This window comes from Salvia miltiorrhiza, unplaced genomic scaffold (assembly GCF_028751815.1).
Source record: "Salvia miltiorrhiza cultivar Shanhuang (shh) unplaced genomic scaffold, IMPLAD_Smil_shh original_scaffold_190, whole genome shotgun sequence".
Classification (NCBI taxonomy): Eukaryota; Viridiplantae; Streptophyta; class Magnoliopsida; order Lamiales; family Lamiaceae; genus Salvia; species Salvia miltiorrhiza.
This window is the reverse complement of record NW_026651498.1, coordinates 456,501-462,500: the sequence shown is the minus strand read 5'-3', so window position 1 is coordinate 462,500 and position 6,000 is coordinate 456,501.

Below are 6,000 nucleotides of genomic sequence, written 5' to 3'. Positions count from 1 at the left end.
TAACTGAATTTCAAGCATCATTTCGTTTGGAGTTTGAAATAATAAAACTAGCTAGTAAGCATCATCTTGTTTGAAGTTTGAAAGACCATAACTAAGTTTTGAGAATCATCTCGTCTAAGGCTTAAAAAAATTGATACGAGATTCAAATTATATTATATCAATTTATTTAGTATTTCAATTGGTAAATTTTCATTAAAAAATCAATGTGAGATGAGAAGATTTAGATAAATAAGAATTAATAATTTTTTTTTTGAATTAGGATAGATAAAAATGCAAAAATATGGTGATGCTACATAGGAGTATTCCATTTTTTAATTATATATGTGATGATATTAATATTATTATTGTCTCAAACCCATATATATATATATGTGTGTGTGTGTATAATACCAATTAATTTCTTGAATTTATTTAAAATTATAAAATATGTACATAAATAAATAAAATATAAATCAATAATTGGTTAATAATCTCGACAAAATTTACACGAATAATCATCTCGTTAGTTACTCCAAAATATCTCTATCCTTAAAAACTTCTGGATTGAATGCAGTATGCAGTATACTCCATCCGTCCCATGAAGCAAGACCAATGTCTTTTCGGCACGAGAATTAAGAAATTGATATTTTGTGTGTTAAGTGTGGTAGGTGAAAAAGTGAAAAGGTGAATAAAGAGTAAATTTTTTGCTACTCTTAGAAACTGGTCTTGCTTCGCGGGACATACCAGAAAGGAAACTTGATCTTGCTTCATGGGACGGATGGAGTATATTGTAATTTTTTTCTTTTCATTATATCAATTTTTATAATTGTAATTTTTTTATTTTTTTCATATACATTTCATATATATTAAGTTAAAACTATTTTTTAATTATATTTATAAATATGATAATTGAGTTGATATCAATTTTCTATAAATATAAAAGTTTAAAGTTTCCCGTGCATTGCACGGTGTGCAAATGCTAGTATTACTTTAAACCTCAAATTATTTTTACACTATCAATTATATCTTTAATTATAGATTTTTTTTACAAACCTTGAATTATTAATTTTGTATCAATTGCACCACTCGTCTATGTTTTTTTTTTTGCTCTGAAAATTTGACGTGACTCTGAAACTAAATATTCTATAATCTATATCTATACTATATTAAAAAGGCAGTTTTCAATTTGAAATCAATTTCAAATTAATTTCAAAATTAAGTTGCAATTTTGTAGTTATAATAAAATTGAAGGTTTATGTTTAAACTATATTTTCCTTTTTGTTTTCCATTTCTTTAACTTCTTATTATTGTTTTATTTCTTACCAAAATTATGAAATTCGATTAATTATAAAATACTTATTTAATATACCTATCAAATTAAAGATTACGATAAGAGCTTTAATTTGATATATTTTATGTAAATATTGATTTAAAATGTACAAATTAAATTTGTTTATTATAATTTTATAAATTTCTCTCTCCTCTCTCATCATTTTGAAAAAAATGTATTTTAAATTCTTTTTTATTAGTATTTTTTTATTTTTTTTTAACTTTTTTTTGCTTTTCATAATATCAAATTCTATAATTGTAAATTCTTTTTTATTTTTTTATTTTTTAATATTCAATTCAAATATATTTAGTTAAAATTAATTTTTATTATATTTATGAGTATGATAATTGAATTAGTATTAACTTTTATATATAAAAAAATAAAAGATATTTTCCCGTGCGTTGCATGGGATGGAAATGTAAGTTATATTAAAAAGATAATTCTCAATTTGAAATCAATTTCAAAATTGAATGGCAATTTTGAAGTTATAATAAAATTGAAAGTTACTTTGTAAACTATATTTTTTCTTTAACTTCTTATTTTTTATTTTATTTCTTTCCAAAATCGTGAAATTCGATTGGTTATAAAATATTTAATATAGATATCAAATTAAAGATCACGATAAGAGCTTTAATTTGATATATTTTATATAAATATTTGATTTAAAATGTAAAAGTTATATTTGTTTAAATACTAAGTTTTTTAAAAAAGAAATCTCTCTCCTCTCTCATCTTTTTGAATAAATTTATTTTGTAATTATTTTTTATTAAATTTTAGTTTTTCTTGTCTTTTTTTACATTTCATAATATAACTCACAGGACGCCTGCCTTGCTGCCTCCCTCGCGCGGCTGCGCCTCCCTCCAACATCGTCGCCGTCGGCCTCTCCCACCGGCGCCGTTGCCCCCCGTGGTCAGTCAGCAAAGCTTGCAGGCCGTAGCCGCCTCTCCCAGCACCGCGATCTCTGCTCGGCATCGCGCCGCGCTGCCTCTCCCAGCACCGCAAGCCCTCAGATGTATTGGATTCTCAAACTGAAATGAAATGGGTATTGATAGCTGAACTCTGAAGATCAAGACTCGATATGAATGAGAGGAAGGGCGATCATACGTGTTACAGGCAATCCTTTAAGTATCAGACCCGCACGCCACCTGTTTGACAAAAGGTCCGAACCTGCAAAACAAAACGATAACAGAGTTGTTCTGCCTGCATGGATCCGCTGTCGCCGATGGACTCCGGCGGCCGCGACGTCGGTACTTTAATCAATGGTGCTGTCAACAACAACATGAAGGCTGGAGGTCTCAATCTTCCGGTTGTTTCAAATAATTTCTCCCTAAACCACGCTGCTCTTCCTGAACGTAACCCTAACTCTCTTGTTGAGTCCTCGCCCTCTCGTTTTGGCTTGTTGGAGAAATCTTCAGATTCCTTCGGTAGTGTTCGACGCCAACAACACTCTGATCCTCGCGGTGAGAGTAATCATGGACCTTGCCATGGAGATTCTTCTGCTCCGAAGGCACCCGACTCAACCCTCCTTGATGTTCCGCACCAGAATCAGGGAAAGACTTATGCAGATGCCACCACGCATCGTACGCCTCGTAGGCCGGATGTTGCAGCTCATCGCTTTCATGCTCTTCGTCCTATTAAAGAAGGGGATCATTACTGCTTCAAAATGCCAAAGGATCTTCTTGTGAAACAATTGTCACAGTTTGATAATGCCTTAACAGGAAGACTCTTCCTTCGGAAGGGGGATAAACCGCGACCGGCGATGATTGTGAAAAAGGAGCTATCGGCTATTTGGGATATTACGTCGGAATGGCAGATTATACCTTTGGGAAAAGGTTACTACACCATGGTTTTCCAAAACGCTGCTGATAAAGCTTGCGCCAAAGAGAAGCAAATCTGGGACATCTTTGATGGACACATTAGACTGCGAGAATGGTCCAAAAACTTCGATCCTTTTAAGGAACACTCATCATTGGCCAACGTTTGGGTGCGCATTCATTACCTTCCCATCGAATATTGGCACGCGGAGGTTATCTCAGGAATTGCGAGATATATTGGGCATCCTTTAAAGATTGATGGTGCCTCAATTACAAAAGACTTCGGGCAGTTTGCTCGTATTCTTGTGGAAATAGATATGTCGAATCCTCTGCCTACTACTTTACTTTTTGACGCTGAAGATTTTTCGTTTCACGTTGAATTTTCCTATGAATATCTGCCGTTATATTGTGCTAGGTGCAAACTCACTGGACACTCCCCGGAAAAATGTCGTAAGGCGAGTTCTAATGCTAAAGGAGGATTGAAAGTGATTGTGAATCAACCACCACCGTTGAAGCCCCAACCCTCGGTCTTGGGGAAACAGTGGCAGCAGATTAGTGAGGAGGGGGCGTCTGTGAAAGAGAGCCGTGCGCAGCAGCAGCTGGAGAATCGAAATGTTCAGATTGATCAAGGCAGAAAGGGTGGGGTTGGGCAGGAAAACCGTGTGCAGCAGTTGGAGGCTCCTCGAACTGATCAGCAAGAGGTTCCTCAAGCTGTCCACTTTGATCAACAACGGAAAAGCGGAACTTCATCTCTACCACGAGGCCCGATCGGAAATCGGTTCCAAGCTTTAGAGGGTCTGATGGGAATGGATGGCGTTGAGGGATATGAGCAGCAGAATGACGTTTATAAGGAGGCTGTGAGGCAGCCTGTTGTGGAGCTGGATCTTGATGGAGATAATGAGGGTTCTAGGCTGAACTCTCCCAGATCGCATTCACCTTCTTTTGCCCGAGATAATGCACGTTCGAGCGGACAGCAGGGGCAGATTTCTGGGCCCGATTTATTACATGCCATTACAAAGCCAGTGGATAACTCGGCGTATGATAAGCCTTTACGAGACTATAGCTCTGAGGAGGAAGAGGAGTTGATTGTAGCCGATACTGAACCTACTACGCAGGGACCTATTACACAAGAGGCGAAAGAGGTTGTTGATAGGGAGAATGCTATAAAAGCCCAACGCCTGGAACAGATTCTGGAGCTTGTCAAAGCTCCCATTCCGCAGGAGGTACAGGTCAAGAGAGGGCGGGGTAGACCCACGAAGCAAGAACAAGCGGCTAGAGCAGCAGGACAGGTTACGAAACATGCTGAAGATACTATCAAAAGCCGCCTCAGGAAAGAAACTGGAGGTAAGCATCGAGATTTTGTGATTGATAATAGCGGGAATGACTGTTTTCGGGCTATGGATAACGTTGTTAATGAGAGTTGGGCGGATCAAGTGGAGCGAAGCGAAGCTTCCTCTACTCACCTCAAATGATTTAATGAACATTATCGCGTGGAATGTCCGTGGTCTAACGGACGAGTCCAAGCGTTTGCTTAAGGAACATTGTAGTTCCTTTAATCCTGTGGTGTTGGGAATTGTTGAGCCTAAGAAATCTCTCCACAAAGTTCGGCAGAGTTTTTGGAACTCTTTGAATCTCTTTCCTGTTCATCAGAATTGTCGGACTCCCAGATGTCCGAACATTTGGATTCTTGCACAACCTTCGGTTGTCGCATCTATTGTTTTCTCGTCTACTCAGGTGGTTATTGTGGATTGTATCTGGCAGACGATCAGTTTTAGGGTGGCGGTTGTGCATGGCGCTAATGAGCAAAGTCTTAGACGTGAGCTTTGGCGTGATTTGCTTCGCTTTGCCTCTGGGAACACGGTTTTCATCGGTGACTTTAATGCGGTGAAAGGTGCTCACGAACGTATCAGCCCGCTTTTACCTGCCAGGAGTTCTTGCATGGAGTTCTGTTCTTTCATCGATGATTCTCAATTCATCGAATCCTCCACTGATGGTTTACGGTTTACTTGGTCTGGTCGGAGGTTTTTCCCTCGGCATGTGGAGTCTATTTTAGACAGAGCTCTCTTCTCTCAGAGTTTTGCGGATTTATGGGATTCGGTGGTCACGTCGGTTCTCCCTCGACTTACTTCTGATCACTCGCCTCTTGTCTTACGGTGTAGTCAGACGTCTCCTCCTAGGACTCGTCAGTTTCGTTTCCTGAATATGTGGGCCCTTCATCCTACCTTTCAGGACATGGTTCGAAATTCTTGGATGCATGATGTTAATACTTGCTGCCCCATCCTGCGTGTGATGTGGAAACTTAAAAAACTGAGGGCGGATATCAAGACGTGGAACAAGGAGGTTTTCGGTCATGTGGACTCGGGAATTGCTGATCTTCAACGACAGTTGGCTAGCACTCAGGCTAGAATTTCTGAGGTTGGTTATACAGAGGACTTGTTTGATGAAGAAGTGGGTTTTCAAGCGGGGTTGAATGTCGCTCTTACTAGGAAGAACAACCTTTTGCAGCAAAAGAGCCGAGCGTCTTGGTTGCAGGATGGCGATAGAAATACTTCCTTTTTCCACCGTTTGACAAAAACCAAGAAGAGGAATACTTCCATTACTCATCTGAATATTGATGGGGTAGATATTTATGACCAGGATATTATTGAGCAGCATATTGTGGGACATTTTTCGGAGCTTTTTACTGATGATGGACGGCCGTGTGCTGACCCGATTGAGATTGAGGCTCTCATTGTTCCTTCTATCTCTGAGGCGCAATGTAGCATGTTAGCCCGTATCCCGGATGACAGCGAGATTGTTGCTGCGGTTTTTGGAATGGATGTTAACAGCGCGCCTGGACCGGATGGTTTTTCTGGTATGTTTTTTCACACCTGTTGG